The 27,159-nt window shown below is 41.8% G+C and overlaps 1 protein-coding gene across 2 annotated transcripts in view; it reads right to left on the reverse strand.

Annotated features, from left to right (window-relative positions):
* TRPS1 (transcriptional repressor GATA binding 1) overlaps nucleotides 1-27,159 on the reverse strand; it is a 436,341-nt gene that overhangs the window by 384,360 nt on the left and 24,822 nt on the right. For both annotated transcript variants that reach the window (XM_082259357.1, XM_082259356.1), the window contains exon 2: nucleotides 5,118-5,191. The gene's annotated coding sequence lies outside the window, so the exon portion shown is untranslated. The remainder of the gene's footprint in view (nucleotides 1-5,117; nucleotides 5,192-27,159) is intronic.

Below are 27,159 nucleotides of genomic sequence, written 5' to 3' on the forward strand. Positions count from 1 at the left end.
CCTGCAATCTTCTGGGACATGTCAGAGGTCCCAGAAGATTGCCGGCCAATCAAGACGCGCAGCGCGACTCGCGCATGCGCAGTGGGTACCCGGCTGTGAAGCCACAAACTGTCACAGCCGGGTGCCCACAGCAGTGATGCCGGCGCCGAGGGAGAGGATCGAGGCTTCGGGCGGCCGCATCGCTGGACCGTTATACAGGTGAGTGAAATGGCTGGAACTCCGCTTTAAGTCCATTCAAATCCTTATTCCATTCTTTGAAGCCATGATGAAGTTTTGTTGCCTCCGAAGCGAGTTGGCGGTTTTTAAGTGACATTATTATGAACAATTTAAATTTAAATTTTTTCACATTGTGGTTTGGCGCCTATTTGTGAGTTTATATTTTCAGTTCTCTTACCCTTTAGTTTGGTGCTCCTTTCAATTGTTTATGCTTAAAGTAACCTCCTAGGAGTCCATCGGAGGGTAGTTCTGCAAGTTGCCCTAACAGAGCCTACAAGCTCTTCGAATGATGATGTTCTTTCCATCATTTTATATAGATACGCAAGTGTTATAATCCCAGTGTTTCTTAGATGTGTCCCATTAGAATTCCCCCTCTCATGTGACACTGTTCTGGCCTAGAGACTGGCTGCTTTGTCCTGAGCACTGTATACCGAATACTCCTCCACAATTGAAAGCATTGGGAATTCCTAGGAGGGCTTCACCAAGGTTCCAAAGTCAACCTCCTGTGCTCGGCGTTTCAGAGCTTGGTGTAATGGTCGCTTCTCTGGTTTACAGAAATAGCGTAAACATGTCTTGCCACCCACTTAGAACTATGGGTATCCTTTCAAGTAGCAATATAAAAAAAAAAAATTAAAAAAAGAGAGGGCGCACCAACCTAGCGCATTACCACCATCCAAATTTTTTAAATAGATAAAACAAGTGATATAGTCACAAATGCATAATCATGACAATGGTATCATAAGATACAAATGAAAATGCTTCCAGATCAACACCGCTAGTCTGGTGGCATGGTAAGACCTTTAAGTGTCCAATACGGCTTACACGTTTCGAAGGACAAGCCCTCTTGGCTATGATGAAGAAGGCTTGTCCCTCAAAACATGTAAGCCGTATTGGACACTAAAAGGTCTTCCCAAGTCACCAGTCTAGCAGTGTGGACCTGTAAGCAGTCTCATCTGTTTTTTGTTGATAAGCTTGTCATGATTACGTGTTTGTGAGCATATCACTTGTTTTATCTATTTAACATATTTGTATAGTGGTAATGCGGTAGGTTGGTGCATCTCCTCTTTATCGCTTTATAGGGCTTCACCAAATTGGCATGGTGCTTAAAGAAGGCGACTAACAGCAAGTGAGGGGCTGTTCTTTCAAGAGAACTTGCCACTTTGCCCTGATTGGGGCTCTTTAATTAAATTCTGACCATGGGTTGCCATGGGTCATTGCACTTTCATTGCCTATCAATCAGCCTGCTGTTTAGGAAGAAAACTCAAATAAGTATCCGGTGGGCATTTGAAGGACCATTAAGTCTCCTGTATTATTTGGTTTCCCATGACCAGCCTTTTACATTTTTTAGTACAAAATGTTTTTTTTTTTCGTCTGTCTGAGAAAAGGAAATCCCTACATTAGGCTCTCCTGACTTTTCAGACACAGAAGGATTACCTATTTAGCCAGGGAATACACAGGAAAAATGTAATAGGAATCTGTCTTAAATAATCCAGTGTGAGTTCTGGATAAATGGCTCTGCTTCATATTTTAGCAAGTTTGACAAATGGAATTTTAATAACCATGTATACGAATATTTGTTTTTTTCGGGAGTGCAGGCCATATATTAACATGTGTTTCCACAAAGGGCCATGTTCTGTACACTCTAATATAGGCATTTTTTAGGGGCCTATTCAGACCTTTGCAGTCCCCTGTGGTGTTAAACTCTGACGTACCATAATTTGTACATTAATATGCATTGCATTAAGACAGACCATTGAACTTGTACGGACTGCCAGCACATGGGAATGGGCTAAAAATCAGACTCAACTGGGGTTCTAAAAATTCCCCACTTTATCCAAAACTGAACAAAATGTTGACTGGCCATTTGATTTACCAAACGTGTTACTAAAGCCAAAACTTTTTTATATATATATATATATATATATATATATATATATATATATATATATATATATATATATATACACACATATACACACACACACATATACCGTATTTATCGGCGTATAACACGCACTTTTTCCTCCTAAAAATGGAGGAAAAAGCAGCAGTGCGTGTTATACGCCGATATTAAAAAAAAAACGGCCAGGAAGCATTGCCGAGAGCAGAAGGGGCGGGCCGGGCCGAGGAGAAGGAAGGATGAGCTGTCATAAGAGCAGAAGGGGGCGGGCCGAGCAGAGAAGAAGAGAGAACGAGCGAACGCAGTCATCGGAAAGTCCCGCCTATGACAGACGTCACACGTCTCGGCGGAGGAGGCGGGACTTCCGATGACTGCGCTCGCTCGTTCTTCCTTCTCCTCCGCTCGGCCCGCCCCCTTTTGCCTTTTGCTCTTATGACAGCTCGTCCTTCCTTCCCGGCCCGCCCCTTCTGCTCTCGGCGCTGCTTCCCGGTCTTTTTTAAAACAAATGAGGTCAGTTCCAATGGCGCTTGCGATGCTGCATATTTGGACATTGCGCTTGCGAGGCTGCTTATATGGACACTTGGTGGGCTGCATGTATGGACACTGCTGGTGAGCTGCATTCATTGACACTGCTGGTGGGCTGCATTCATTGACACTGCTGGTGGGCTGCATGTATGGACACTGCTGGTGGGCTGCATATATTGAGGCTGGATATATGGACACTGCTGGTGGGCTGCATTTATGGACACTGCTGGTAGGCTGCATTTATGGACACTGCTTGGACACTGCTGGTGGGCTGCATTGTTGGACACTGCTGATGAGGATGCATTCATGGGCACTGGTGAGATATCATTTGATTTAAAAAAAAAAAAAAATGTTCTGAGTTCAAAGCTGTTTATGTTAAATTTAAGCTTTTTTTCCTGAAATTTCTCTCCAAATATTGGGGTGCGTGTTATACGCTGGCGCGTGTTATACGGTATATATACGGTAAATACGGTATATATATATTTTTTTTTTTTTTTATCCAAAAAAGTGAGTAATGGGCCATACACACTATAAGATTTTCTGAAGACCTTTTCCTTTAGACTTACCAAAACCATATAATATGAGGTCAAACCTAAACACTTTCAATTTGTATGCAATCTGGCAGGCCCTTGCACTAGATAGAAAAGGTAAATCTGAAGGAAATCTACCAACAAAAGTTGGATAGTGTGTATCCAGCTTGAAGGTAATGGTGCTTTACCATGCTCATAAGTGAACATACATATCGCCAAATGACCATCAGAGACTATATATACTGAGCATATACAATATAAATGGAAAAAAATTACATAAAAAAATATATGTATATAAAAAATATATTGAAACAAAAAATGCAAAAATGAAATCCAATGTGACTGTGCCCAACAACAAAAAGTGCTTCTCCATGCATATATCTTCTAATTGCTTCACCAGGGGCACTTAGAGGGTAGATGGTAACTCACCAGAGGTGTTTGACCCCTTTTTACAGAAGATCAAGGTTCGCTTTTTTGGAAAACCAGATTGGTTCCTAAGCTCACACAATCCAACTCCAATGGTCCCATGAGGTGTAGCTAGAAAGTGTGGATGTACTCCACCAGGGACACAAAGAAGGACTTTATAGTGTAGTATGTTTATTGATGTTTAAAAGAAGGCATAAAAAGATATACTGCACTTACATGTATTAGTGCCTAGGCCTGGAACTAGGGGTCTACAGCATGTGCGGATGTGGCCTGTCAGTTTAGCTAAACTATTGTACTAGTGATCGACCGATATAGGTTTTTCAATGCAGATACCGATATTTTGGTCAATGCATATCAGTATTGGCCGATATTTTTGTACATTTAAACTTTTTTTTACTTTACAGGTACTCTTGTGGAGGGATCTGGGGGTCTAAAAGACCCCAAACCCCTCCTCTGCACTTAAAAGCATTCAAAACGCCAAGTTTGGCTGTTTTGAATGCTGTAATTTGTTTTTTAATTTGGCGCCAGACAGTACCCGGAAGTGATGTCACTCATGACATCACTTCCAGGTTTTTGCATGGAGACTTGATCAGAGCCAAATGCGGCTTTGATCGGGTCTTCGGCAGCCCTGCAGGCTGGTTGCCTGGGTCTCCCGGTGGGACAGGAGACCCGGGCGAGCTGTGGAAGGCGGCGGGAGGGGGACGGGGACGTCCCCTCCCGCTCCTTGTAATGACAGCCTAGCAGCTTCTCAGCCGCATCAGTTGTCATTACAAGACAGCCGACCGTCGGCTATGGACGCCGGTACCGGGGTGATGCCTGGGGCACGGATGGCAAAAAAAAGAAAAAATCTGACAGGGGTTGTATTCAAAATGTAAAAAAGAAAAAAAAATGTTTTGCATACATTGTAACACAATCACCGGAGAATGAAAGGGGTATGGGGCTCAAAAACCATTGATGACTAAGAAGAAAAGCAAATCACATCATGCAGCACTGTAGATCTAGGACTGGGTTACATGCAACCTGTGCATTCTGAGTTCACCTGCTATTTTGTAATAACCAGCAAAATTATGTATAATTCCTGAAAAAAAGTTAGTGAAAACGTTAGGCCAAAGTTCCTAAATACACCCTCAATACCTGTATCCTGCAGGTTTGCAAATTTTGGTGCGCATAGCAACATTCTTCTGCTAGGACCACCAAAAAATGTCCTTGTTTCCTGGTAATAATCTTAGAATATTGTGATAAAATGTAAATATCCTTATGCCAGATGATTCTTTCAACTGATGATGTCAAAAAAAGAAATAACTGTACAAGAGAAACCTGCCCCTTTCCTGCTACCGTCTGTAGTCACATGCCTACTGGATGCAATGGTAAATTCAGTTCTGCCCATGACAGTATACTAAAGTTTACTGCCAAAAAGGATCCAAAACTAAAACTGTTGTAAGGTGTCATCAGCCAAGAAAAGTTGTTTTGATCTTAGGGTGTGTAAAATCCCCCATCCGGGGCAAGTCTGTAGCACTTACCCTTGTGACGACTCTTCCCTTTGCTTAACCGACGCTGTATCTCATTTTGTAAGGAGCTGAGTACTGTGTCAGTGCTACGTAAGAAAGAATGACATATTACAACTCAATAAAGGTACTTTTCATTAAAAAAAACAAAAAAACAACAATTTTTAAAAGAATGATATCGTACTTTTTTGGGGGTAATTGGTGGAATAATAAGGTCCTCTCAGTACGGATCCTCAGAGCACCTTCTAAGATAAGCAACTTTTCCTTTGGGGTCCAGGCACACTGGCTTTTAAACATGCCAGTGCTCTTGGCAGGAAAAAAACCCGCTATTTTTGAGCATTTATTTTTTTAACATTTTTCTACTAGTGTTTAAGAGCATTAAGACTCGGTTCACACTACGTCGCTCCGACTTAGGGGGCGACCTGTGAAGTCGCGTGCACCGCGACTTCGGCACGACTTGCACGGACTTCAGAAAATGAATGTCTATGCAAGTCGCTCCAGGTCGCCCGAAGTAGTACAGGAACCTTTTTCTAAGTCGGAGCGACTTGTGTCGCTCCTATTAGAACCGGTCCTGTACTACACTATGGGACGCGACGGTGCGTGACTTGTCAGGCTGACCAAGTCGCCTGACAAGTCGGACTAGTGTGAATGGAGACTTAAAGTTTTTTTTCTGCCAGAAAACAGCCTCTGTTTAAAATATGTCTCTAAACATCCTAATGTGCATGGACACATAGGATAACATTTGTTGTTTTTACAGGTAAAAAGCTAAACTCCTCTAGAAGCAGCATTTTTAAGTCAGTGTGCATGCACCCCTTGAAATCTTCTCTAGTGTAGATTTTCCCATAGACAGAAAGAGAGCTAACATCTGATAGAAAGGAGCCAAGGCTAAGCCTGCAAGTCCCATAAGTGTTCTGACCATGACTCTTGAAGTGTATGTCCCACCAAAATGATGTATTTTAGCTTTGTATAGAACTAGGCAGGGTTAAAACCATTGTCAGGTTTTTACATCTGTCTAGGGATCTTTCAAGGACATTTACCCTTACTTACAGTCATGCTGACAATGGTTTCACCAAAAAAGGAAGTGAGGGAAAATCTCCAATACCAGCACCGGTTCTCTCGAAAACAAAACATTTTGGTTGGCCTTACACTTTAAGCAAACATACAAGGACATGGAGATAAGTGTAATTTACATGGTGCACATTCCTCTGTCCCCTTCAAATGATCCCCACCTGATAAGTTTAGAAAGAAGTTGTTCACCACAGAGTTTTATCATTCCAAAGACTTGTGGCCACCTAAATTTAAAGAGAAGATGTGTTTACAATATCCCAAACATAAAGTGGGTATATCTCATCGAAGAGGCAGTTGATCTCTATGGTGAGTGCAGACCTAAGGGATACTCTTGGTGTTGCTTGGTGTTAGCCCCCGTTCACATTAGGTTGCTCCGACTTCGGGGGCGACCTGTGAAGTCGCGTGCAGCGCGACTTGCACGGACTTCACATAATGGAAGTCAATGCAAGTCACCTCCAGGTCGCCCCGAAGTAGTACAGGACCCTTTTTCTAAGTCCGAGCGACTTGTGTCGCTCCTATTAGAACGGCTCCTGTACTACACAGTGGGAGCGACGGTGCATGACTTGTCAGGCTGACCAAGTCGCCTGACAAGTCGTGCCAGTGTGAATGGACTCTTATAGTTATATGAGAAGGCCACAAGGTTGTCACTGGGCATTATTGCCTACTAAATGACTAGTGAAAAAGAGATGCCCACCATGCATACCCACTAGATCACATTTTTTTATGTGTTAGTTATTTATCATGAATTATTAATTTTTTATCAGCCTTATAAAAACTGCTGAAAGCCTACTCCTAATTACAGAACGGTCTTAAAGAATGCAACTAAAAAACCTAGGATTTTATATACTTATTTTGACACAAAAGTACAGGTTTTCTTAAAGTGTATCTATAGGCAAAACTTTTTATTTTTTATTTTTGGAGAGAGTAGGGAAGGATAAGACCCACTGTTGAGTTTTTATTGTTGTCTTGTGTTCACCACTTTATTTGTGCTTGTGACCCTTGTCACCAAGGCTGAAAGTGAAGGGAAATGCAAAATTTTAGAGTTGCCCCCAGAACATTTTGTAAGGGGAAATTTTTAAATGAGGACAACTGTTTTGAGGTCAACTGTCTAAGAGAGGAAGTCTCCTCCCTTTGTTAGATTTCCTCTCACTTCCTGTTGCATCTCTGGGACAGAAAGTGAAGGGAAATTTCCTCAATGGTTATACATACACTTTAAAGCTCAAGTTTGAGTATGAATTTTATTGCATAGTTACACTGGTCCAGCCTGGACCAATGTAGGTGAACAGATCGTTTAGGTCCTTGTGCTGAGTTGGAGCCCTTCTGCATGGCCCCCAAACCGAGTCACTCATTTGGCACTGTCACCATTTGTATAAATACTTTTCAATTAATACAAGATGTTCTCTAATTGAATGCAGTGGAGAGGCGAGGCAGAGAATACTTTGTATTTACTGACAAAAGATACAAGGCATGCTGTAATTTACAGCACTGGACTGGGTAGAGTTTGAGAGTTTGCAACTGGAAAACTATTATACTCCAGTGGCCTGTGTCTCCTAACTTCCTACCAAGCTCCAGTCCAGTGCTGCAGCCTCTTCAACATATGCAACATATGCAACATGTCCCCCACCACAATTCATGGTTCCTTCCTCCAACCCTTGCAATTACTTCTACATCAATCCCTGTAGTAACCAAGGGTCACAGGATGAAAGTATAGTGTGTGGTGGGGGACACAGGCATCTGAATGTTTAGAATGTGGAAGTTTAGAATGCTGAAGAGTCTGTTGCACTGGATCAGAACAAAGGGGAGACCCAGGATGCTGGAGAGCAGAGTGTAAAAGCTTTTCTATTGCAGGCAACTTCCATCTTGGTCTTTAAAAGCTACTTGCAGGGCCACTTTCACAAACTGGACTGTTTAGCAGGTCTCCTAAGGTCTAATATCCCCTACCACACAATCCCTAATAAATAATGTAGCACTTTCAGGTATGAAACACACATGAAGCCCCACCATCACCTTGCTGTCTTACAGTTAAATAATTGGGTCAAGTAAAGTTACATGGGACTGTAGGGAGCTTACTTAGCCCTATGCAAGTTTTACATTGTTGTAAGTCAAAATCTGCACATTATTATTTTTAAATACTTTGGTAAGAGCACACACCTTAGGGAACCCAAGCTGGCAGTAAGTTAAGTTAAGTAACCCTATAGTAAGACATTGGGTACCAGCACCTAGGTTCATCACATAGATCAACAGTTATTGAAATAAAATATACCAAAGCTTGTACACAGTATACAGTAAATCCAATCTCTTTTTCACAAAATCCCCTAAATACCCCAAAAGATCTGGCCTCTGCAATATCAAACATAAGCTGGATCAACAGTTGTTCCAATGGCCTTTAACATAAAATGCCATTTTCATTTGAAGCCAAACCTGGCCAACTAATGTGAAAGCTCCAGCCATGGTCACTCTCCTAATCAGAACATTCACAAAGTACTCTTTGAACATAACTTTCTAAATTACTAAAACTCAGAGAAAGAACACGAAAAAAGAAAGGATTGAAAATGAAAATGTGCTAATATATAGAATATCAGTAAAGTATTAGCACAGCATATTCAAAAATGCAACCAATAACTAGTTACTAGTAGAGCTGTGATAGCATTCTAAAAAATGTATTAAATATTTAAAAAAATATATATTAAAAAAATGTATTATTTTTACAAAAAAAACTGGAAGAGTCCTCTTGAATCACCACTGTGAATCTTATCAGTAGGTCCAATAAAATAAGTTAACATTAAAAGTCCATCATAAGTGTCCTCTTCCACCACACCAGTTGTGATATCCAACATGCAGTCTCCTTTTCCCAGTTCAGGTAAAACTCACCAGAAAACTTTGCCTGTCACTTTTCAGATAGGCAATAAACCCTCAGACCAGAAATCCCCATGCACTCAACTCTTCTCCATAAACCCCACTCTACTCAGCACCACAGCAAGGATAAATGATCAGGTATCATATGGCAAGACAAAAAGCTCCACATGGTGCAGTAAAACTCAAACACTTATTCCATTAGAATATATCTCACCAGAAAATCTCTTTTCATAGACACATCTATAAATCATGCATAGCTTGATTGCCAACAATAAGAGGGGCAATGCCACACAAAGATAGATATCGGGCTCTAACCACTGCATTAGGCCACTGATATGACATCACTTCCGGTCCTGTCACTTCTGCCAGTCGAGCTTCCTGTTCACACCGAGTCATAGTGGTGATTCAAAAGGACTGTTTCAGTTTTATTTTATTTTTTTGTGTGTGAAAATAGTTAAAAAAAAAAAAAAATATATATATATATATATATATATATATATATATATAATTACACATTAAAAAAAAATATATATATATATATATGATTACACATAAAAAAAAATATATATATATATATATATATATATATTTATTTATTTATTTTTTTATGTGTAATCACTTTTTTTTAGGTTGATGTCACAGCGCTACCAGCAACTAGTTATTGGTTGCATTTTTGATATTTATATAAACTTTATAGTGGCAGTAGAGAAGTAGAGCACAATTTTAAGGTTTATGCACTTTCGTTTAGTTGTCTGATAGTAGTGCAGAGTAGGGGTTGTTAAGAAGTCTTAGCACAGCATGTAGTATGCATTACATTATCAGATGGTTCATACACATGCAGACACAAACACATAGCAGGGTAAGAGAACTACATTATGGTGGCATTCAGTGGTCACATTGGAACTTTAACTGTGATCTATATCAAGGAACATCATTTTATTATAATCGTGCCCTATCTCATGCCAAAATAAGGGCTTTTGTTTCACTTTATCAAGCTATAAAGATGAATGTTTATAATAAAGAAATATAACACTCACATGGTAGAATATAACACATGCTTTATATCTTAGTGAATTTAGTCTATGGTGTTCCATGTCTGTATAGAGCACTGGTTCTTAACCTGGGTTCGATCGAACCCCAGGGGTTCGGTGAGTCAGTCTCGTGGGTTCGGCGGAGGCACACCCGACTCATATGATTCGTGATGACACGCACAGTGGTGTGATTCAGTATATCATCCTCCTGATCCGCTGACCACTCTGCTGCTCTCTCTGTCCTCTGTCGGTACTCTCTCTCTGCAGGGAGGCGGCCGGAGCTCACACACTGCACTGGTTGCTAGGCTAGAGCCGCTTGGCATCTAGCAACCAGTGACGTCACCCCTTTCTCCTCCAGGCCTCCGCCTCCCAGACAGTCCCCGACTCCCCGCCTATTACAATTTGACTCTAGTAGGAAAGGGAGGACCCGGGGCGCAGAGCAGTGCGCCATGAGCCCAACCATTGTGTGGCAATAGCGAATGAAAATTCGCTATTGACACATCTCCTCGGCCAATGGCATTGGCTGTGGAGGAGGCGGGAGGACTCGAGGAGACGCAGGGACTGAAGAGAAGAAGCCGCCGCTACAACAGGTAAGTCAAGTGCACTGGTCTCGGGGGGGCTTGGCAAGTTGGCACGCTGTTCACTCTGCATTGAAGGGGGCACGCAGCACTCTTATCTCTGCATTGAAAGGGGGCACGAATGATGATCTCTGCATTGAAGGGGGCACGCAGCACGCTGGTCTCTGCATTGAAAGGGGGCATGAATGATGTTCTCTGCATTGAAGGGGGCACGCAGCATGCTGTTCTCTGCATTGAAAGGGGGCACGAATGATGATCTCTGCATTGAAGGGGGCACAAATGATGATTTCTGCATTGAAGGGGGCACGAATGATGATCTCTGCATTAAAGGGGGCACACCACACGCTGGTATCTTCATTGAAAGGGGGAACACTGGTCTCTGCATTGAAAGGGGCACACTGGTCTCTGCATTGAAAGGGGTCACGCTGGTCTCTCTGCATTGAAAGGGGGCACGCTGGTCACTGTGCACTGAAAGGGGGGCAACGCTGGTCAATGTACATTGAAAGGGGGCACGCTTGTCATTCTGCATTGAAAGTGGGCACGCTGGGCACTGTGCATTGAAAGGAGGCACGCTGGTCATATATACCTAAAATAATATATACCCATGTTTTGAATTTGAAAAAATCATATTTTATTTTTCCAATTAAGAAGGGTTCGGTGAATGCGCATATGAAACTGGTGGGGTTCAGTTCCTCCAACAAGGTTAAGAACCACTGGTATAGAGCATTGCATGAACATTGGCAGTATGGGATTGTAAGTCTGCATAAGTGTAATAGAATTAATTATGGCTACATCCAGAGGTACAGTGTTTTAGGTCTGCACAGAGTGTAATAGAATTACATTATGTTTTTATCCAATGGTTAGATCGTGTTGGAGGTGCATTGTTCTATGTCTTCAAAGAAGGTAATAGAATTTAATTGTGGTAAGGCCCAGAGGTCAGGACTTGTTGGAGGGGGGAGTTTTTAATGTCTGCATAGTGTGTAATAGAATAAAATTATGGTTATGTCCAGTGGGCAAGTCTTGTTGGATATGTTCTATGTCTGTATAGGGTATAATAGAATATTATGGTTATGTCCAGTGGACAGGTCATGTTGGAGCCAGGTGCAATGTTTTATGCCTGTATAGGGTTTAATAGAAAGATATTATGGTTCTGTTCAGTATTTAGGTCATGTTGCAATGTTTTATGTCTGAACAAAGTAGACATGAGAAAACTGTGGCCCCAATGCCTTAACTGTCAAGCATGCCTCTCTGAGTTTGTCAGCTTTCTTCCACTGAGGACACTGACAGACTAAGATAGGTACGCTGACAGATGTCCATGGGGAGAGAGCTGCAAGAACTGGAAGGAGAGAGCCTAAGGAACTGAACGGTACAGTGGGAAAACTTGGTTCTGGTGGGAGAATGTTGCCTAGGAGACATCTGTACGTTCTTCTGCCACTCTCCTACCCAGTGAAGTTCTTCTGTTAGTGTCCGCAAAGCCCAGGAGCCATGCACCTGTTCTTCATCCCAGGTCAGGATCTAGAGAAATCCCTGCTGTACAAATCTCAGGCTCTCTCCTTCCAGTCACAGTGTTTTTCAGAGGACATTTGATAAGCAATGAGGAGGTGTTATATCGCCTCCTCCCCGTCCGATTTAACCCAATAATGCCATACTACTGCACTGCAATCATGTGCATTGCACACTGTTGTGGCGGTGCCACGTGTCAAACATTGCACCCGAGTTAAAAATGCCACAGCCGAAGCATGTCGACAACTTTATAAGGCTGTCATTTTTACAGATTGGGTGGGTGGCTGGGGGAGCTAAAATCATGGCTCAGCCACTAGTTTTACGACCCTGACCACCTGACTGGAAAAGACCTACAGTATTTCATTACCTACTTTGTACCTGTTAGCGCCAGGAGTTTGTTTTCTATATATTGTCAAACTTACGAACCTTCCCGGGTCCAAACTTATTACCAGAGATGTATAGTAACTAAGTAGAACTACTTCACTACTGTACTTAAGTACCGAAAGGCGGTATCTGTACTTTCCTAGAGTAGAATTTTTTTCTCCTACTTCCACTTTTACTTCACTACATTTTTTCGATGATTCCAATACTTCTACTCCGATATTTTGTTTTTGTGCTGCATAGTTACTCGTTACAATTATAAAAATTACCACTGCCAGAACAGTAGATGGCAGGTTCATGAAGCTCAAAACATGTGTATTATCAGTGCATACGAAAATAAAAGGTACTGTATGCATAAATAAAAGCTGCATTTGAAATAATAAAAAACAATATGATGTTCAAACTTTTGACTTCTTTCTTTAATAACTACATAACACAGTACTTGTACTTCTACTTTCAGTACTTGAGAAGCAAAATTTTTTAAAAAAACGACTTGTAATACTTAAGTACAAAAAATGTTGAATACTTAAGTACTTCTACTCAAGTTACTTTTTGATCGAGCACTTCCACTTCTACTCAAGTCACTTTTTGATCAAGCACTTCTACTCAAGTATGGGTTTTGAGTACTTTATACAACTCTGCTTATTACTGATCAGAATTTAGAAGTTTGGCCCTCCACAGCAGTCCCAGTTACTCATGTGACTCCTTGGGAAAAATAATTGCCCACCCCTAACATAAACTGTAAAAGAATGATATGAGGATTACATCCAGTGGGCAGGTCATGTTGGAGGTGCAGAGTCTTGTGTCTTCTAGAGTTTAATAGAATTTTAATATGGGTAGTTCTATTAGACAGTTCATGTTGAAGGTGCAACGTTTTAGGTCTGCTAGAGTATATTAGAATCGTTTTATTGTTTTTTTCTAGTGGGCAGATCATGTTGGAAGTGCAGTGCTTTATGTCTGTATAGAATGTAATAGAATTATATTATGGTTACATCCAGTGGTCAGGCCATGTTGGAGTTGTAATTTTCTATGTCTGCATAGAGTGTAATATAATTAATATTATTATATTATATTTGTCAAGTGGTCAGACCATATTGGAGGATCAGTGTTCTATTTGTACCTATAAGGGTTGGTTCACTAAAACTGAAGAGTGCAAAATCTGGTACAGCTGTACATGGTAGCCAATCCGCTTCTAACTTCAGCTTGTTCAATTAAGCTTTGATAATAAAACCTGGAAGCTGATTGGCTTCTATGCAGAGCAGCACCAGATTCTGCAGTCTCCAATTTTAGTAAATCAACCAATTTGTGTAATAATTTGTTGGATTGTCCACAGGTCGGGTTTTGTTGGAGGTGTTGTAATGCTGTATAGAACATAATTAAATTACCGTATTTTCCGGCGTATAAGACGACCCCCCTAATTTTCAAGTTAAAACATAGGTTTTGGGCTATACTCGCCGTATAAGACTACCCCCCTTCCGAAGCAAGGCAACACCATTGAAAAACATCAGATTTCTCATAGATATCCAAGGTTCCCCAAGTACTGTAATACATGTAATCTCTCATAATATCTCCAAGGTACCCTAAGTATTACCAGTAGATGTAATCTCAAGACGCTGGCTGTGTGGGAATCCTGTACCGGTATACCGTATGTACCATAGCTTCGGCTACATACAGTATACCGCGCTGAGCCAATCGCAGTGAGCGATGTATTCTATTATTGAATGCAAAGCCTGCTCGGATTGGCAGAGTCAGAGAGGCGGGCTGATGTTACTCCGCCAATCCGAGCAGGCTTTGCATTCAATAATAGAATACATCGCTCTCCCTGATTGGCTCAGCGCGGTACACTGTATGTAGCCAAAGCTACGGTACATACGGTATACCGGTACAGGATTCCCACACAGTCAGCGTCTTGAGAGATTACATCTAACAGTAATACTTATACTTAGGTTACCTTGGAGATATTATACTCGGCGTATAAGACGACCCCCCGTATTTGGGGGATTTTTTTGAGGTTCAAAAGTAGTCTTATACGCCAGAAAATACAGTATATTATGGCTATCAGAGTGTTCACTCCATATTGGAGGGGCAGTGTTGTAGATCTAACTATTACAATTGATTTACTAAAACTGGAGGGTGCTAAATCTGGTACAGCTGTACATGGTAGCCAATCCGCTTCCAACTTCAGCTTGTTTAATTAACTTTGACAATAAAACCTAGAAGCTACTTGGTTTCTAAGAAGAGCAGCACCAGATTTTGCAGTCTCCAATTTTAGTAAATCAACCCCATTATGTAATAAAGGTAAATGGTGGTATTGTCCACAGGCCAGGTTTTGTTGGAGGTGTTCTAATTCCGTATAGAATGTAATAAAATTATATTATGGCTTTCAGAGTGTTCACACCATATTGGAGGAACAGTGTTCTAGATCTACCTATTGAGATTAGGGATGCCCCGATCTGATATTCGGATCGGATATCGGCCCCGATACTGGCAAAATAGCTGGATCGGGGATCGGTAAAATTTAGCAGACCCACGGGCAGATCCGGGGCGTCGCTACTCTCCAGGCTTCTGACCCTCCCTCAATCACTTCAATAGGAGAAAAAAAAAGCTTTTACTCATCTAATTCTACAGTTGCAGGCATTCTTCTTCTGTTCATGGGGGGGGGGGGGGGGTCGTCTTTCTTTAGGTATCCACATCACTGGCTGTGTGATGTGGACATTTCCTAGGTATCTGCCGATCCCGATTCAGAAGTATTATTTTGTTATAAGCTTACAAAACAGTACTTCCGGATCGGAATCGGGGTCGGCAATTTCACAAAGCAAAAGATCGGGATCGGGACCAAAAAAGTCGGATCGGTGCATCCCTAATTGAGATTGATTTACTAAAACTGGAGGGTGCTAAATCTGGTGCAGCTGTGCATGGTAGCCAATCCACTTCTAACTTTAACTTGTTTAATGAAGCTTTGACAATAAAACTTAGAAGGTACTTGGTTTCTATGAAGAGCTGTAACAGGTTTTTCACTCTCCAATTTTAGTAAATCAACCCCATTGTGTAATAGAGGTAAATGGTAGTATTGATCAAAGGTCAGGTCTTGTTGGAGGTGTCCTAGGTCTGTATAGAATGTGATAAAATTATATTATGGCTATGTCCATTGGCTTTCAGAGATAAAACCAAAAACAGTAAAACCACACCAACAGGTTAGAGTCCAAAATGACATTCCAATAACATGGATTCATCGATAGGTGCTGCCAATGTGCTTCAGGGGCCAATAACTACTCCCTGCCTCAGGGCCTTTGTCAAAAAAATTAATTATAAAGGATAATAAAATTATAATGGAAAATTTGCAGATGGTATCAGCAGCCTACACCACAATTGTACCTACAGCTCTTGATTTTAGTACAATAAATCTTAGTAGAATAAATGCTGGGCTTTGTATAAAGTTTTAAAATTGTATCCAAAGATGAGGTTGTGTGGAAGGTGTGGTGTTCTACGTCTAAACAGGGCATACCATGATTGTATTTACACCATGTCCAGTCATCGGGTCATGATGGATGTCTAGTGTTCTATGCCTGTATAGCATGAAACAGAATTGTGTTATACAATGGTACACAATGTAACTGTATTATAATATAACTGTTTGCAGTAGAAAGATAATACGAGGCAGGTGTAGTGTCCTGTGAGCGGATTCTACACAATAAATACAGACACACCTGTCCTGACAGCAAAGTGCCCCACAGGTGATCTGGATGTCATATTCTAAAACCTTTAATATTCATCCCATTCCCATTTATTTTCCTAAATAAAATGCAATCTGTGCGGGATTTAGGTATTTAGCTAAAATATTATTCTTGGACTTATAGCTTTTATTTGGCAGATTAATTCTTTATAATTGCATTTGGATAAAATTCAATAAATGCAAACAGCAGCAATATATGAATTAGCCTCTTACAATTCAAGTCATAATTTTCTGCTTGTAATTTAGGAATCGCAACGTGGAAATTCAGCCTAAACGATATATTCCAATAACAATGACTTACGAGGCAGTCTACCGTACGTATGGTGTTTGTTAGGAGAGTTTTTTTTTTTTTTTAACAGATTACACAGCAGCCAACCAAAGCAAATGCAGGATAAGGCCTCTTGCATACAGTACTGATGTTTGAGCTTCTGCTTTTTGGACGTAATTTCAGGTGTTTGTTTTGCGCTAATTTGTGCGTATTTATTCGCAAATTTGCACATATGTGCTCATTTGCGTGCACAATACCTTCCTAGGGAAAATGCATTCTTAAGCCTAGTACACACGCAACGAATTTCCACCGACCGGTCGTTCGTCTTTTGTCCAGAGTGGTGTTTTGTTGGTTGGAATGTGCTCTAGACTGCACACGAATTTTGTCGTCCGACAGAATTCTACTTCAGAAGTGATGTCATGTGTTGGTTTGCTTTCTTTGTGTTCTTTCATCTCTGAGCATGCCCAGTCTTTCTCATAAGATTTTTCCCTGTCGAAATCTGTACTGACTGCACGGAAATCAGACGTGTTTTGACGGTGGACAAAAATTTTATAGCCTGCACACCAGATTTTTGTCGGCTGAAAAGTCGGAGTCGGTTGTCGAGAGCACCATACTAACAAACCGAAAATCGGCAGATCGGTCGTCGGACGAAAATTTCGGGCCTTTATTTATGCTCATATGTGCATAGTTGTGTGCGTATGCTTGTATTTGCACGCACCGGTGCAAAATACTGACTGGAAGATTTTCCTATTTTTCTTTTACTGAGGAATACTCGATGCTTGTTTACTACCTCTGCCATCAGCATGAGTCACTTCTGACAAATTTTCCAGACACCAAGAGAAAAATGGTGACAGCCTGTAATTGACAGCCTCTGTTCTTGTGTGCTGCTTGATGGGGAGTGTGTCCCTACTCTCCAATCAGCTCTCAGAACTCTCCTCGCTGAGTGTAATTTCTTTGCCCTCTGCCTTCTAAAAGCTCAGAGAAGCTGTATGAATTGTGCACTTTGAAAGACTGTAGAGATAAGAAGACTGCAGATAAACAGGTATACCTTACATAGGAGGATTTGTTTTATCTCTGTGCATCACCTGAGGCCAGTCACTTCACTGGGTTTTCAACCACTTTAAATATTACATTCCCTTCATAAAGACTCCCAACACTCTGTCTATTCACTATTAAAACAAACAGCTAAACATATTTAAAAAAAAAAAAAAAAAAAACAGCTAAATGCACAGGTAAAAAATAATCAGAGAGAGCATAGTCAGCTCAGTGACCAAACTGTTCTCTATCATATTTAATTAATACAGCTTAGACACCACTCCACTCCCTCACCTGCTGATTGGGAAATGAAGAAGCATTACCACACTGACAAAGCCATCACAACTTTTTTCTCCTGTCAGCAATTTACAAAAAAAAACACTTTCCTGTGCCCCTACAGTGGCTCTCAGTGCCATCACTCCCTTTCCAAATCTTGTAGTGCAAGGATTAAGAGAAAGCTAATAATATAAAGCCAGGTACTCCTCTGGTACAATTAAACATTTTGCAAAGCAGGCACCACGACTGCAAACAGGTTTACAATTTTCAGCTAATTTAATTCATAATAAATACAGATTTTGGTTAATTACATGTCAACCAACACCTAAAATTAAAGGGAAAGTCAACAGGACAACGTGGCCTTGAAAAATATTATATATTATATATATATATATATATATATATATATAAAATATATACACATACACACACATACACACACACACACACACGCTACATTACAAAAAGTATTGGGACGCCTGCCTTTGCACGCACATGAACTTAAATGGCATCCCAGTCTTAGTCCGTAGGGTTCAATATTGAGTTGGCCCACCCTTTGCAGCTAAAACAGCTTCAACTCTCCCGGGAAGTCTGTCCACAAGGTTTAGCAATCTGTCTATAGGAAGGTTTGACCATTCTTCCAGAAGCGTATTTGTGAGATCAGGCGCTGATGTTAAACGAGAAGGCCTGGCTCGCAGTCTCCGCTCTAATTCATCCCAAAGGTGTTCTATCGGGTTGAGGTCAGAACTCGGTCAAGTTCCTCCACCCCAAACTCACTCATCCATGTCTTTATGGACCTTGCTTTGTGCACTGGTGTGCAGTACTGTTGGAACAGGAAGGGGCCATCCTCAAGTTGTTGCCAAAATTTGGGAGCATTACATTGTCCAAAATGTCTTGGTATGCTGACGCCTTAAGTAGGGATGCACCGAAATTTCGGCCACCGAAATTATCGGCCGAAAATGAGCCTCTCTCATTTCGGCCGATAATGGGTTAACAGTGCCGAAAATAAAAATGGCCGCCGTGGGGAAGGAGGAGGGCGCAGCGCAGCGCAGGGCAGGTTTCAAAAGTCCCGCCTCTGGCCGGCCGTCCGCCTCTTAATAATGTCCCTACTACTCTGTGCATTATGAATGGACATACTAGGCGGGGGGCGGGGAGAGCGGCCGCTATAGAGAGAACTATTGTGATCCTTCACTGTCAGCTCCTCACGTCTATGTATGAATGAGAACTGAACTGAGCTGACACCGGGCGGGGGGGCGGGCGGAGCGGCCGCTATTAGCTGTGACTATGTGAGAGTTTCACTTCCCTGACAGGCACGTATCTCCGCTGACAAGGAAGAGAAGCTCTCACATAGTCACAGCTAATAGCGGCCGCTCCGCCCGCCCCCCCGCCCGGTGTCAGCTCAGTTCAGTTCTCATTCATACATAGACGTGAGGAGCTGACAGTGAAGGATCACAATAGTTCTCTCTATAGCGGCCGCTCGCCCCGCCCCCCGCCTAGTATGTCCATTCATAATGCACAGAGTAGTAGGGACATCATTGAGAGGCGGTGCCGCCGGCCAGAGGCGGGACTTTTGAATGCAGGAGAGGACACCCGAGGAGGAGGACGCTGAGGCAGTGGGGGAAGGGGGAGGGGAGCTGAGGCAGCTTACCAATGCTATTAGTATTATGAGGCATGAGGGGTTAATGTATTGTCACTGCTGGTCACTCATCTATTAGTGACTGACCAGTGGCAGTTAATTAACCCCTTTTGTGCTGCATTAGTGCAACCAGTGTCAGTGTTAATTAACACTGGTTGCACTAATGCAGCACAAAGGGGTTAATTACCTGCCACTGGTCAGTCACTAATAGATGAGTGACCAGCAGTGACAATACATTAACCCCTCATGCCTCATAATACAAATACCATTGGTAATTAAATTAACCTCTTGCCAACCCATCACAGTACATATACTGTGACAGGGTGGCAGCGACAGGTGTAGGTGTACGTCGCTGCCTGTTTTTGGTTTATGTCCCTGTTCTATCCATTTCAAATTTTTTTTGGGGAAAAAGTCATTTTCGGTTTCGGTTTTCGGCCAAGGGCATCCTGCATTTTCGGTTTCGGTTTCGGCCCAAAATTTTCATTTCGGTGCATCCCTAGCCTTAAGAGTTCCCTTCACTGGAACTAAGGGGCAATCCCAACCACTAAAAAACAACCTCACACCATAATCCCCCCTCCACCAAATGATTTGGACCAGTGCACAAATCAAGGTCCATAAAGACATATGAGCGAGTCCTGACCTCAACCTGATAGAACACCTTTGGAATGAATTAGAGCAGAGACTACGCACCAGGTCTTTTGGTCCAACATCAGTCCCTGACCTCACAAATGTGCTTCTGGAAGAATGGTCAAACATTCCCATAGACACACTCCTAAACCTTGTGGACAGTCTTCCACGCCCAAAAAAGGTACAAGAGCTTCTTTTGTGCGTCATGCGTCCCGCGATTCTGTTTGCGCGATGTTACGGCGATTAAGTAGGCGAAAATCGCTGCAACATTGCACAGCGTTTGGGGTGCCATTGCAAATCACGGGCATCGCACAGGCGTCCCGCGATTTGCAATGATTTCCGGATCTGCCCGCGATCAGCTACACCCACAAGTGTACGTAGCCTTAGGCTCTCTACGGGGTGGATTTACTAAAGGAAAATAGATGGCATTTGCATGGGCAGTTTCTCCGGAGTTTAGTAAATGAGGGAGAGCTCTGCTGACTCCCATCATCCAATCATGTGGAAGTAAAAATGCCTTTTTTGATTTACCTTGGATGTGATTGGATATAATTTGCAATGTGAAGCTTTATCCCCATTTACTATGCTTTGGAGCAAATGCCCTTGCTGAGTGCTATTGTAAAGTGTAGTCTATTTGCCTTTAGTAAATCAACCCCATTATATCAAGAGGCCCTGTTACACAAATGTCTACAGTTCAGGGGCTGGCCAGCTACTTCCTCTGGGTTCCTACTGGCCAGTAAGGCTGGCTATACCAGTGACAGACCATTAGGAATTCCCGAAGGGAACAGATCAGACCTCAACACTACAAGAAAGTACTGAAATTTGCCAAAAAGAGCAAACCAACAATTATTGATAATTTTAAAAGGTATAAAAGGTATAGGTATTGTTCAAATTTGTTTGTTTGGTTTCTTTTGGAACATTTTATGGGTGTACTGGTACTGGTTTATCTGGCTAATAAAAAGAAATCAAACAATTATTTCCATTTAGGTAAATCATGAATATCCATCAGAATTACATTAGGCACTACTATGTAGCAACATCATATAGAAAAGGGATGGGTGTGCATTTATAATGTGAAAAGTTTAGCAAACAGATTTTATCTTTCAACAATGCAAAGCAAGCAGAACTCAAAGCGGAGTTCCGGAGGAAACTTTTTTTTTTTGTTAAAAATATCCCTAGTATAGTCAGGGCTCGTGCATTTACATTATGATATCCTGTAAACTGTCCCCTGTTTTTTGTTTGTGCAGCACGTATAACTTACTTTATTCTGGTCCTGTACAGCGTGGCCATCTGCAGTGTGGGCATCTGAAGCTGCAGTGTTCCTCTTCCGGGATTCCGTGCTCAGACTCAGCCTCTTTGGCCCCTGATTGGAGGAGATGTGGCCTCCCATACACACATACAGTGCTATGCACCGCCGCTGTTCTAGAACACCGCCCTCTGCTTCCCTCTTCAAGCACAGACCTAGGCCCCTCCCCTAGCAGTGCCAGCACCGCTCTATCTCCCCCTCCCTCTCTCCTTCCCTACAGCTGAGCAGATTAGCCTAGGGGCGTGTCAGTATGGGGGGGCGGGGCTGGATGCAGTGCTCCCGGGGACGTCACGAAGCAGCTGATACTCTGCTCAGTAGTTGGTGATGCCCATTGACTCCTGGGATTGATGACCCTCATCTCCCAGGAGCCAATGCAAAGCCAGAAATGACGAAGGCGGCTGCGGCCCCATAAGGAGGGAGAGAACAGATATTTTTAACATAAATGAGGTAAAGGAACTGTAAAAAAAAAAAAAGTGCCAATTTGTTTTTTGCATGCTGAATGGTGGCAAGTCTAAAATGTGGGTGGAACTCCACTTTAAATATAATCGAGTGAGGAGTTGCAGTGGGTTACTATACTTTGCAAATCGTTTTTATTTTTTTTTCTTTACAAAATGACAATATAATCAAAGCAGTCCATGTGCACAGGCATTTATTCACTTGGTTTGTCAAGTGTGAGTATTATTATTTGGGGTTAAAAGGAAGGGTTTATGGTCTGGTAACATCAGTAACACACCTCCATCCCGATACATACATAGGAAAAAAGGGGAAAGGCCCGTGGGACTTTAGAGGAGGTGATTCATATGCACTCACCTCATCTAAAGTCCCACAGGCCATTCCCCTTTTTTCCTATAATTTGGGTTTCTGCACTTTGCTTTAATCCTTTGAGTATATTGTTTATTTGTATGTATAGTTATTATGTTTTTATATATCTGTTTTAGACTTGTCCGATGAGTGGACATTCCATCCCCCAGAAGACGTTATGTTGAAACGCGTCGGGATCTTTGTGTCCACAATTTCAGCTTCATTCCTCATGTACCAGGGTTCACCCTGTGTTATCTGTGCCCTTCTGGTACCTTATGTGATCCAATTTTTCTAAATGTTTACCAATCAATGGGTCCTCATTTGAGGTGTCCTTAACTGTATTTGAATAAAAAAAATTAAAATTTTTATACATATCAATATAATTTTTCCTCTTTTTTCCCTATCTATTTTTATTTTTAATTTCCTGTCTACACTCTTGGGTATTGTATAGTCCCAATTCCCCTGTTTGTCCCATTGAGGATTTTCTTTTATAATCAAAGCAAGCCAATAAACTGACAAATCGATGTACATCTCGGCTAAGTTATAATTACACACAACAGTCTTCTTCACTTATTCAGGCGCAGACACACGCATGCTCACCAGAGAACACCGTCCGCCACTTATTAAGAGACGTATAATAGTTTATTTGCCTTTAAAACAGAAGTGTGTGTAAGTGTATCCATGACAATGGATGGAAAACAATTTCTGCCCTACCTGTGACCAGAATTTCACGATTCTAGTGACACATAGCTCATAATCTTCAGGTATTTTTATATAAATGTAATGATATTGCCATACCCATGCAGTGACCTACTAATTACTGCTATTTAGACTAATAAAAAAAAAAAACAGGTCAGGGCTATCTAACTCCAGTGAGGAACAAACACATAGACCAGCGATCTAAGGCTCCGTTTACATATTGGCGTCTCGGATCGCGATTCTGAATCATTGCTGTTGCCTTATGAGTTTATGTGTAATCTCCATTAGCAACTGACCATATCTGAAATACAAGAAATCTCAAAATATAACTTATGGTTAACATTGCAAATCACGGGATGCTGTGCAACCCCTGTGACTTGAAATAGCACCCCAAACACGGCATGATTTTGCCGTAATTGTCATCCGACGAATCACAGTAAAATCCTGCAAACAGAATCATGGGACACCTATCGTCCAAAAAAAGTTCAAGAATTTATTTTGGGCGACAGGTGTCCCGTGATTTTGTTTGCGTGATTTTGCGCTGCGTTTGGGGTGACATTGCAAGTCACAGAAATCGCACGGGCTTCCCGTGATTTGCAATTATTCGGGATTGAGACGCCAATATGTGAATGGAGCCTAAGGGTTATTTAGAAAACAAAAAACACAACTTTTGTTTCTTTTAATTTGCTGGTTAGAGTCAGTGTTGCCAACCTACCACAGCATTTCTTAGCCCCCATTCACACTGGGGCGACCTGTCAGGCGACCTGGTCGCCTGACAGGTTGCCTGCCATAGAGGAGCTGTGGACCCGTTCTAATAGGAGCGACACAAGTCGCTCCGACTTAGAAAAAGGGTCCGGAGCTTCTTTGGGGCGACCCGGAGCGACCTGCATTGACTTCAATGTTATGAAGTCCGTGCCGGCCGCTCCGAGGTCGCGGTGCGAGCTGCGCGCCGCGACCTGTGAGGTCGCCCTGGAAAGTAGCGTCGCCCCAGTGTGAACGGGGTCATACTGACAAAAACATGTAGCAGAATATATGTTGGCCTAATTTGATGAAGAAATTCGATTTTTTGATTGGATGTTTTATAACAGAAAAAAAATTAGTTTTTTTTTTAAAATTGGCAGTATTTTTTTGTTTATAGCACAACAAATAAAAATCGCAGAGGTGATCAAATACCACCAAAAGAAAGCTCTATTTGTGGGGAAAAAAAGAACATCAATTGTATTTGGGTACAGCATCGCATGACCACGCAATTGTCAGTTAAATTAACGCAGTGCCATATTGCAAACAATGGCCTGGTCATGAAGGGGGGGGAACCTTTCGGAGTTGAAGTGGTTAAATGAATGAATGCCCAAACCCTAAAAGCGTTTGAAAAAGGTTGTTTTACTGCTTTTCTCCTGCTTGCCAAGAGCTGGGCAAAGGCCAAGGGAGGCAAAAACACTTTTTGCTTTTTTTCATTTTGGATAGAGGGTTAAAGGACTGCCTGTTTCTTTTAGCTATCTGTGTCTCATTGTCATTTCCTACAACTTCCTGTCCTCTAGAGGGGATATCTTTCTTCCACCGAAATAGGGATCCCACCTTTCCAGGATTTATCTGGACAGTCCGGGTTTTGAATTATGTGTCCGGGTTTCAAGGAAATATGTCCCGTGGATCTGGGCAGGAGCAAGCTCTGGCACTGGACTCCACTCAGTGGGGCAACCTCAATGGGTGCAATGTGTGCACCTAGTGAGGATTCCTATCAGCAGTGCACATACATATACTGCAGTAGGGCGACCCTTAAGAGCAAAATTGGACACCGCTGCCGATCGTTCAGAGAGGCAGAACGGCGGTCTGCCTATGTAAACAAGGCAGATCGCTAGTAAGGAAAACAGAGATCTTGTGTTTCTGCTAATCAGGAACACAGATCTCTGTCTTCCTACAGTGCAATCATCCCCCGCACAGTAAGAAAGCACTCCCAGGGAACACATTTAACCCTTTGATTGCCCCTGAGGTTAGCCCCTTCCCTGCCAATGTCATCAGTACAGCGACAGTGCATTTTTTTAGTACTGATCACTGAATTGGTGTCACTAGTTCCCCAAAAAGTGTCACTTAAGGCCCGTACACACTTGACGGAAATCGGACGAAATATCCTCCGATTTTTCTCTCTTTTGCTCAGCGTTCATAACCGTTTTTAGTTGACAGTGCATAAATGTTTACGAAATTTCTCGTCTGATTTTTTTTTTTTTTTTGGGACATTTGTTCCTAGACTTCCGGGTTGTCAGCAACTTCAGGTCATGCGCGGTCTTTCATATCCGATTTTTCACAGACGTACTGCATACACATTAAACGAAAATTGGTCTTCTGGGGACGGACAATAAAAATTTTGGTGTTTGTCCCTCGTTGAAAATGTCGGCATCGACTGCTGAAAATTGTGGACACACTAGCCGAAAATTGTACGATTTTACCTCGAATGGGAATTTTCCGCAGATTTTCTACTAGCGTGTACCCCACTTTAGCTTCAGATTTGTCAACCGCAATGTCGCAGTCCCGCTAAAAATACTGATTGCCATTACTAGCAAAAAATATATATAAAAAAAAAAAAAGTCCCTAAATCTATCCCATAGTTTGTAGACGCTATACATTTTGCATAAACCAATAAATATATGCTTATTGGGATTTTTTTTTTTTTTTTTTTACCAAAAACATGTAGCAGAATACACATTGGCCTAAACTGATGAAGAAATTCGATTTTTTACATTTTTTGTATTAGATTTGTTTTATAGCAGAAAGTAAAAAAGTTTTTTTTTTTTTTTTTTTTCAAAATGGTCAATCTTTTTTGTTTATATCACAAAAAATAAAAAACGCAGAGGTGATCAAATACCACCAAAAGAAAGCTCTGTTTGTGGGGAGAAAAAAGACATTTTATTTGGGTACAGTGTCGCATGACAGCGCAATTGTCTGTTAAATTAACGCAGTGCCGCATCGCAAAAAATGGCCTGGTCAGGAAGGGGTGTAAAACATTCCGCAGCTGAAGTGGTTAAAGGCCCATGTACAGAATCAGAACACCATACAAAAAATACCGATCGTATGATAAGCTGATCGTTAGTACATAGCTTTCATCCAAAAATATCTGAAGGGACAAACACAAAACGTTTTCTCTTACGATACCAGATCGTACAATTTTCGTTTAATCAGTACAGATTTCCTCCGAAAATACAATACAACACATTTTATCACTTCCGAATTCTGCCGTACGAGAATTTTCAAACTTTAGTAAACTCTTCAACTTCAATATGGAGACAAACATGCAAAAAAAAAAGGACGATCATTCGTCTGAAAATCTCATTGTTTGTACCGGGCTTTACTGATAACCTTAAAAAATGACAGAACTCCTATTAAAAACTAAGATAATCGATATTTAAACCGTATAAATGTAATATGGAAACACTGACAGTACCCATAACAAGTAATTTCCCTGGTTTACACTTAAATACTCAGCACAGCATGACAAATTATCACTCCCTGATATTTACAGACAGCTGTAACACTCACTGATTTTTACAAACTGTCCGTAAATTTACTGATGGTTGGCAACCCTGGTTGGAGCTCTATGCAGATTGGTATCTGTTGTGTAAATTCGTCATCTCTGTTTGTCCTGGAAAATAAAAAAAGTTCTTTTGGAAATACAAAATGTTGTAGTCATCACTGGAACAGAAGATGAAGGGAAATCTTCCAATAGGGACATCTGTTTCACTGACTACTAAGGGGGAATTTTCCTTTGTCTTGAAGAGTTTTTTCTGACTTCCTGTTGTGTGCCCAGGACAGAAAGTAAAACAAAATCTACCCCATGGCACCAAAAACAAAGGTTTTTATCTACACCACACTCTAGAAAGAAAATTCAATTTTTTTGGGCTTTAGATGTTTTTAATCCACCTAAAACTGAGATTTTGAATCACCCACTGAAATATCCAGATCTTTGCTCCTAATTTACCAGGCCAGCCCACCTGCTTTACCAGGCACAATGGTCTTCACCCAGTAGGTGATACATTTCCAAGCCTGTCCACCTGCCAGAGCAGATAGGATGGCCCTCCCTTCACCTGGTGCTTTGGAAGTTCCCCTGCATGTCCACCTGCCATAGCAAGATAGGATGGCCCTCCCTTCACCTGGTGCTTCCGAAGTTCCCCTGCCTGTCCACCTGCCACTGCAGATAGGATGGCCCTCCTTCACCTGGTGCTTTGGAAGTTCCCCTGCCTGTCCACCTGCCAGAGCAGATAGGATGGCCCTCC

The sequence above is a fragment of the Pelophylax lessonae genome (assembly GCF_965119305.1).
Source record: "Pelophylax lessonae genome assembly, chromosome: 5".
NCBI classification, from domain to species: domain Eukaryota; kingdom Metazoa; phylum Chordata; class Amphibia; order Anura; family Ranidae; genus Pelophylax; species Pelophylax lessonae.